General features: G+C 36.6%; 1 long non-coding RNA gene across 1 annotated transcript; it reads left to right on the top strand.

Annotated features, from left to right (window-relative positions):
• Window positions 1-7,250: 7,250 nt before the first annotated feature.
• Window positions 7,251-9,015, top strand: LOC133742036 (uncharacterized). The gene is made up of 3 exons (XR_009862328.1): window positions 7,251-8,339; window positions 8,414-8,488; window positions 8,787-9,015. It is a non-coding gene; the product is annotated as an uncharacterized LOC133742036 (long non-coding RNA).
• Window positions 9,016-9,361: the final 346 nt, after the last annotated feature.

Here is a 9,361-nt window from a genome sequence, read left to right as displayed (position 1 = left end):
AGTACGAAAATCATTTCCAAAATTCATGTACTTGGGAGCAGTATTGTATGATACTAAATGAAAGCAGTTCAACCAGCTAGATCGAACCACATCGTAGTAACTTTTGTATTCCTTTTGTTGTACTTGTTCATTTTCATTCACGGAGTTTTGGTTTTACGTGCCCCGCCCCACCCCCTTGTAATTTTCTAATTATTAAAAAAAGTAAATCATATTTACATTATCAATATACAACACATTATCAATACACATAGATAAAAATCTTCAAAAAAAAATACACATAGATAAAAACACTAGTTTAGCAATCTACTATAGTACTAGTTAATTATTCGTCCATATAAAATATCATAATTCTATTATAAATGTATAATTTTAGAGATGTTACATTGTAAATAGGTTTATTATAGGTTAATTTAGTCTATGTAAAAGTTTCATTCAAAAATATCATTTTATAAATGCAATTAATTTGATTTCTTTATTTTTAACCGAAATTTCCACCAAAATCGAAACTTTCTCCGAAATTTCTTTAAATTTGAAGTACCGAAATCGAAATCAAAACCGAAACCGAAATTTGAAACCTTGGAAATTTGAACCACAACAAAATTTCCTAAAACTCTGAATCACCATCTTTGGATTCAGCCGAGTTTTTAGGTTTTTCTTGGGCTGTTTATACTAAGAGCTCCGTCAGAAACTCATAATTTAGTAAATTTAAAATTATTATATTTAAATTACCTATTGTAATTTTTATTTTTAGATTTATCTGTTATGGTTGTTCCACAATATGGACGATAAATCCTAATTGAGCGTGTGAGATCATCATATTAAGAAGAATAAACCTCGTCACTATTACTATAAGAGCATCTTCAATGGAGATATCAAAATGCTTGTGTCAAATTCGAATTTGAAGGCTAACGTGTTAGTTGTCATTTTGATAAATTTCTATTCCTATGAATAGGTTTAATTTAAATATTATTTTATTATTTTTCAGAATTTTTATAACAAAAGAAATCATTTTTTCTCTTTCTAAAAAAAATGTAAGAAAAAATAAAAAAATCATGTTCACTCTCCTCTTCTCTATCTCCCGTAGCCTCTTCTCCATATGTTATTTTTGTTGTTCTTGGAAAACCATTCATTATTGTAGGAGATAATTGCTGACATTGGTGGCACGTTTACTTACTTGGAATGAAAATAATCATGAATCAGAGACAACTGGAATGGAAGAAGAAAGGAATCAGTATTGATTCCGAATGATTTGATTCCTAAACTCATCTCCCTCCTTCGTAATAAAATTCCTGAGTATTCAGGAATCGATTCCTTACAAGGAGGTGAGACCTACACCCATTCTGAATCCTTCATGTGTTAGTAAACGCATGATACTTTTACCCGGAATCATTCCGATTCCCTTATGTGTTAGTAAACACAGGAATTCCCTCCCATTCCAAGTAAGTAAACGTGCCCTAGGTTTGGAGATGAGATATTATAGAACAAATGCATTTGCTACATGCTTTTCTATCCTTAACCGTCACCGATCTGCAACCCAATTCGGTCTCACATATCTTACCACCCTCAACTTTTCAAAAAAAAAAAAAGAGTGCGTGAGAAACACAATTCTAATCCAATAATTGCTGCAGACAGTTTCCTAACTTTTATTCTCTTTAGTTCTGAAACTTGAGACCAAAACGCATCAAATTCATGGTTATTACTCAAGGCATCGCACAGGTATAACGCTAGTTTGTTAAAAAAAAAATAATAATAAGGAGAAAATTGGTTATCAAAGGTTTTTTTTCCAAGATCACCATATTACAGGTTGCATTAGTTTTGTGTGATTAATTACATTGACGACAGTTTTTTCAGTAGAGATCTTCTGTATTTACAGATAATTAGTAGAGTTTTAAGTGGAGTAACTATTTTATGAGTCCGGAGTGGTTCTGTGGCTGAGTATTTGGATTACGACGACTGATGAGTCTTATCTTAACATATAAATTTACCATTTTTTAAAGAATAACTATTAATTCATGTTCAAAAGAAAAAGAAAAAAAAGAATAACTATTAATTACAGACTTATCAAAGTTATCATACAAGATATATATAACCTTGATGGACACTTGAATATCTTTTGGATGGCAGATTTATCACCCTGTTTATCAGCCTAGGTCTCATTCCAAAATCAAGCAGTGAATCCCACTAGATTGATATTGAGTTATTGACTAGGGTACTCAACATATTTAATACCTTGTGCTATGTTGCGCACACAGATTAGTCTATAGGCCTATGAAGCTTTTGAGGATACCTTATTGTGATCTCTGTTTGGATCCAAAATGAACATTTTGGCCTGACAAGGCATGTGTTGGAGAAATTGAGCTAATGTCAGTGGCTCAAGCTATATATTGTCGACAAGCTCGAAATATATATTTAGAGGCTAAATAAAGCCTACTATGGAAGCATGGAAGCATGAAAAGTCAACTTTAGCACATTTTCCTACTTCGGCTAGGAGAAACCGAGCTAAACAAGGAAGGAGGGGCGGAAGACTAACCAAATGAAATCTAAATGAACTAAACCTTTCCAGATTAATACTAGACATCTCAGGGATAATTTCTTATGAAGAGTGATAGAGCTAGTTTTGAGTGGAAGGCCTTCAAACAATCAGTCCAATTTTCTACAGAAGCAAAACTGGAAAACTGGACCTGTAAGAGGTCCAGCAGAATTTCCGGCCCAACCGCATGGAATAAAGCTCTGAAACTTTGTCAGAATGATCTACACTCATAGTGGAACATTTTTTATGAAGAAGTCGAAGGCTCATTCTGAAGTCTTGTTGGAGAAATAATTGAAGGAATAAAGGGGCAGAAACTGACCTAAAACCAGCTTAATATTCACATGTTCATGTTTCCTACCCACATGAAGAAAGCTAGATGCTTTTCTCTTTTTCCTTGGATATATTTTTCTTCTACAATCTCTTTAATAGATCATCATCACTTCCATGTTTCTGCACCTTCATGCTTTGCTTTCATTTCATCATTTCTCTATCTTTTCCATATTTTACAAATCACTTCCATACTCCACTTTCATTATTTTTCTTCCACTCATCATTTCACTCTTCTTTTTCTTCCCTATATAAACACCTTCTCCTCTCATTCTCAAACACACATTCACAACATCAAAACATCTCTAAGATGATCTAAGTTCTCTCTAGAGCAACCTCTCTAAGAGCAACTCCTCTCCTTCTCTTTCTCTTACCGGTGATCACACTCCTAGTCCTAGTCTTCTCAGAAGCCGACTTTCAGTGCCACCAAACCCTCTGCCAACGTACTTCGGTCCTAGTCTCCTCGGGAGCCGACGGTAGTGCCGCAACCGCAACGGTTACAGAACCAGCCAAGCAAGGGTAACGCCCTAGCAACCCAGCCAAGCTAAAGTCACGCTTTAGCAAGTTCTCCCCACTTCCCAGTGGTTCTCGCTCTGCTCGATCTACAACATCGAGTATCGATTGTGATTTTCAAGAAGCTCAGCAAAAGTCCTCGCCACGAGGCACAAAGAATCCCGCGACGAGGTTGGTGCTCTCCTCGTCTACAATCGCTTAACAGAAGTCAGGTCAATGGACACCCCCAACGACCGCACCCGACGGTGCTGGCACGCCCGCGCAAGAAAAGAGACTGTTGACCAGCTGCAACAAAATCAAAACCAAACATTTTGGCACGCCCGGTGGGACTACATCAGAAGTTTTTCTCTTGAAGCACATTCAACCACCGGCTTCAAAACTAAACATTTTTGCACGCCCAGTAGGACTACATCAGAAGTTTTTCTCTTGAAGCACATTCAACCACCGGGCTTCAAAACCAAACATTTTGGCACGCCCAGTGGGACTACACTAGAGTCTTTTTGCATTTGTTCGCCATCATTGAGATGCTAGGGGAAAATCTTTACCAAAAGAAATTGCTAAAGTAAATAGATGGTCAATGTTGCCACCACTGGCGATACTGCCATTAATGATGAGTTTATGCCTATTCCCATCCCAGAGGGGGCAAGCATTGAGGAACAGCTGGCGATCATCATGGCCAACATCGAGAGGCATAAAGAAAAGCGAGCCAGGGACATGGCCAGTTTGATCGCAAAAACAAAGCAGAGGTTTCGCGATTGGGACCAACAAATTGAGCAGAACGCTCGAGAAGCTAGAGAATTCGATAAGCCTTTCTTGAGCAGTGACAAACAGACCACTCAACATGCCGCGAACATCACATCTGAGTTCACAACCTTACGCGAGGAAGGTTCCAGCTTCGCTAATTCGCAGCAAGGCGAATTGGAACGTCAAAAGCCTGCTCGCGAAGAGGTCATTTCTGAGACTAACTTGCCTATAGGTGGCAATCAACCTAAGGATCTCACTGGTGAGTCACAGCCTTACACAGAGGCTGTGCATGGAAAAGGTCATCAACAAGATTGTTCTTCTGACAATACAATTGTCTCTGAACAAATATCTGATTTCTCCACTGATCAAGCCAAATATGTGGTTACTGATCAGATGCATGGGGGGCAAGATATGACCCATGATCATCCCTTTGATCAAGAGAAGTTGGCGACAGTTGGCGACAAAGCCGATCTTGGGACACCGTCATCTCCCAAATTACAATTGAAGATCATGCCTCGTCAACCAACAAAGATACTTAGGGGGCAAGATTACCCCTCTCACGAGCCAAATTCCTCCAAATTCTTTAACGAGAAGTGTCTTTGTTCTTTTCCTACAAGCTCTCACAGGAGGGATTTTTACCCTACAAATTTTAATACATCGGAGCGTGGAATGAAGCATAGATGGCCTCCCCCATGGTCTTCTAGAGGTTAGCCAAACGTGTCATTGCTAGCTCCTTGCTTTTTTGTTAATTTCCTATCAGTTTTCAGTTGTTTTTTACCTTTATTTTCATAGTTAAAAAAAAAAAAAAAAAAAAAAAGGGTTGAATTTGGTAAGGGTTTGTGAATCATAACGGGATAGGTGAAGTTTCCACTAGGCCAATAACCTTAACATACAACACTTTTTACACAACGAAAAAAAAAATTTGTTGTGTGATGAGGGAAAGTGAATCATACAACACGTTTACAAAATTTACGTTGTATAAGGCTGTTAAAATTATGAAGTTTTTAGCTAGAAGATCATTGCATAACACTTACAAGAATAATTCATTGTGTGAATGAAAAAAAAAATAGCGGCAGATTTTCCTCCTAGCTTGACTCAAATTTAGCTTTAAATTGATACTACATAATACAACAGAATAGTTATATCTGTTGTATGAGAGTAGCGTGCAAAATATCATACAACAGTTTTTGACTTTGTGTTGTACGATCAAGAGGGAAAGGTTTGGACGTGCCTATATTTGCCCTAAGATAGCACGGGGGAAGATCTATAAATTTTGATTGAAATATATCTGGTAATTGATGATCCCACAACCAAATGACTTATTTGTGTTGTATGAATGAGTAATGCCTAACCTAGCGCCAAAATTGTCAAAGTATTTGCATATAGGCGGGAACTTTCCCTCCTTACTCGCTCAGCTCAAATTTAATACGTACCAAAACAAACAACACAACTTTATTTATGTGTTGTCTAATTCATGAATGAATACAAAATAAAAACAACCAAATGCTCGTATTGAAAAAAAAAACTGTTTTTACTTTAAACATGTAGAAGGCTGGGCCTTCATTCCATCACTTGTAAAAAAAAACAACGAAAAGAAACCTGGGCTCATTGAACGCTCACCTCCTCCTCCTCTCTCTCTCTCTCTCTCTCTCTCTCTCTCTCTCTCTCTCTCTCTCTCTCTCTCTCTCTCTCTCTCTCTCTCTCTCTCTCTCTCTCTCTCTCTCTCTCTCTCTCTCTCTCTCTCTCTCTTCTCTCGCTCTCTTCTCTCACTCTCTTCTTCATCTAACTCTATTCTTTACCTAGAAATCATAGACTCTCTCTCTTTCATTTCCCAAATAGAGAAACCCCAATCTCAGATTCTCCAAAATCAACCAAATCTCGATCTAAAACCCAAATTTCATTGACCTAACTTTTGTCTCCACAATTAGCCGGATTTACACCGAAAAATAAGACAGAGTTCATGGAAATCCTACTTCGGCTGCTCTAGCTCCTTCCTACGTTCACGCACATCAATTCAATTCCTCATGGTAAGCCTACTCGAATTGCCGATAATCTTTGGTAAGCCTTCTTCTTTTAGTTATTTTTTGTTTAATTTTAGATTGTTTCAAGTTTGGGCACTACTAGAATTTTGCTCTTAGACATCACGACAATTGCGTCAGTGAGAAATTCACTCGATGTAAAAAATTATCATTAACATCGATTCCTCAAATTTCAAAGGATATGCATATAATTGACATCGATTTTTAAATTGGCCGGTGACTAAACTTTCATTTGAATTTTTGTGAAAATGCTGAGCGGCTAAGTTGAAAATTTTTAAAGAAACGCGGGGGTTGAAATGTTCATTCCCACACTTGGACATATTTGGACTAAAATAAACTTCAGATTGCCCTCCCTTTCGTCCTCTTTGTTCTCCCCCTCCGACCAAAGCCCTCCTCCTCTTCGTTCTCCATCTCACTCACATCTCCCAATTTCACATACTCTCCCTCTTCCTCAAAACCCTAGCCCTCTCCTTCTATCTTTCACGGCCACCACTGCCTCCCTTTACTGTCTCTCCCTCATTGACGGCCTCCTCCCTCTCGCAGGCGCCATCGCCTTTACCGGCAAGCTCTCTCTCTCTCTCTCTCTGAGATCTCAGAAGATTTAAATAAGGGGAAGAATCCTTCTCTCAATCTCTCAGTCGAATATGGGAAATTGATGGCTGCTACGATGGTTGAGCGCGAAGATCTGTGGAAGAGCATCGCCCTCTCCGGCGTCGAGCACGTTTTGGTCTCTATTGATATCCATAACCAAGGATCTTTGTAAGCATTCTCATAATTAATTCTCCAATTCCGATCTCAAATCTTGCTTTCTTAATTTGCTCTCTGATTTACCGATCCAGCTTAGCGTTCAATATTTGTAATGGTTTATGTTAGATCCATTCTACCTTTTGCTTGCATGCGTTGTTTTTGGATTCTCATCTATCTGCAATTGGGCTTTTGCTTGCTGAGATTTTGATTGTAATGGATTGGTTTTAGTTGTAACCTATTTATGATACATGTATCGGAGTTGTTTTTGCTCAGTACTATATCTGTTTGGTTGCTGTCAAAGCTTAAGCAATAAATGAATAGGACTTTAGTCTCAACATTGTCATTGTTCCAATATTGAAGAATGAAAAACAATATTGTTCCGTCAACTGATCCACAACTGATGTTGTGCTTGTCTCAGTAAACAAGATAGTTTTCAATCTTCTTTGCAATATTGTTTTTTGCGTTATCATCTGGGTGTAAAAGGTCAAACTGTTAATTTATGTTTAAATCTCTGCATTGTCAACTGTGTGTTTATATTTTGGATATATTGAATGGGAAATGACTGAATTTTGGAATCAATTGATGCATGCACCAAAAGTTGTTACTGTGAGATAAGATTAATCATTGTAGGAATTGTAGAGGAAGGATGAGAACAAGAATCATGAACAAATGCGAGCCATGTAACTCTCGTGTAGGGATGGTGTGGTTTTAGGTATACAAGTGCATCAATTTTTAAAATAACTTAGCTTCATTTTTGTCCCTTCCTGAGCTCTCCTCTCAACTCAGCTTTGAACAACCAACCCCTGCAAACTTCATTATATTGCAGGGGTTTGCTGCGGGGATAAGGTCATGACCAAATATACCTCTAATTAACAATTCAATGGTTAATAGGGCTTGTTTGCATCATGTCAGTTGCTTTTCCATGTTGCTTCAGTGATCAATTCTTGTGTTTTAACTTTGGTACCCAAATAACCTATTATTTCTTATTTTATCATATTTATGAATTATCAATCTTGTGGTTTTTTATTATATTTGAAACCTTGTTAGCCTGTGCAATAGGAGTTTGGGAATTGGCTTGTTTGTCATTACACGTAGAGAATCTTTCCCTAAAGGGAATTCCATACTGGATGGCTCCAAAGGTAACCGTAAATTTATTTTAAAATCATAACTCTGAGTCTTAGGTGCAGTCTCATGCCCTATCTACTCAAAGTCCATTTATGATATGTCTAACTTGTGGAAAAAGCTTGATGAATTGGAACATACTAGATGATCTTTTTTCTTTTCCAATATGATTATGAGTATGAACCCGAAAACTTGCTTCATATTCTAATTTTGCTTAATGAAAATTGTAATGCAGGTTGACATAACTACTGTAAATAATGTCCATTTTGCTTTTGGATGGGTACTATGTTGTTTGCTAAACATTGTTAGCTGTAGGAGTAAGTGATTTGATTGTTTGTGAACTCTTAAATTTATCTTTGGGGTGATTTTGGCTGATGATTTTTATTTGCAGGTCTCTCTCTCAAAACTAACTAGCCTGGAATTAAGGCCACATGCTGTTGAGAGTTGTTATCTGTCAAAATATCAGGTTGTTTATATCTGCTGATTTCATGTTATGCTTGTTTTTTTGTTTGATCAATTGAAACTTTTAGCTATGATAGAGTAAGTGGGTTGTTTACATCTGCTGATTTCATGTTATATATGCTTATTTGTTTGTTTGATCAAATTGTATTATTTGTTTGTTATGCTTACACATATATTATAGCTCTGCTTCTCTTAGTGTACAAGGCTTGGTAATGTTACCTTGCAATGTTTTCTTCTATTTTAGCTTTAATTAGTTTGAATCATTCCTTCATAACCTTGAATTTTGCTTATTCTGTTTGCAGGTTTGGAAATATCTAGTGAAATGTTGCCTAAAGAGTCATTAAGTGATCAAGCATGGAATACCAAGCAATGAAGCAAAATATATTTTCTTTCATCATGTAAATTCAGCTAGCTAGGAAACTTTATAGCAATGACATGTTACTTGGATTCAATATTTGGTGGATATATTGGAATTTTATTGATGTATCACATTGCTTTTGGCGTAAATATTAATCATTGTTCATTGGATAATGATTTCAAGCACTAATATAGTAAACTTCACACAATTAGTCACTGTTTATTAGGTAAAATGGAGCATTATTATCAATGCACAAAATCTAGAAAAGACGATTATCATACAACAGAATTTCTAATGTTAATAATGTTGTCTAAAGTAACAATTTGGATGTTCACACAATGAATCCTTATATAACATGCAACGGTTCTAACAAACATACATTGTTTGATTTACAATCACACAACTGTAATAACTAGAATACGTTATCTAAAACTAACACACAACAATAAAATTTCCAAAAGTGAAGTGTGAGGATAACTCATACAACAGAGAAAATAAAATGCTGTTGTCTGATTCGCC

This window comes from Rosa rugosa, chromosome 4 (genome assembly GCF_958449725.1).
Source record: "Rosa rugosa chromosome 4, drRosRugo1.1, whole genome shotgun sequence".
NCBI lineage: Eukaryota > Viridiplantae > Streptophyta > Magnoliopsida > Rosales > Rosaceae > Rosa > Rosa rugosa.
This window is presented reverse-complemented; position numbering and strand designations above follow the sequence as displayed.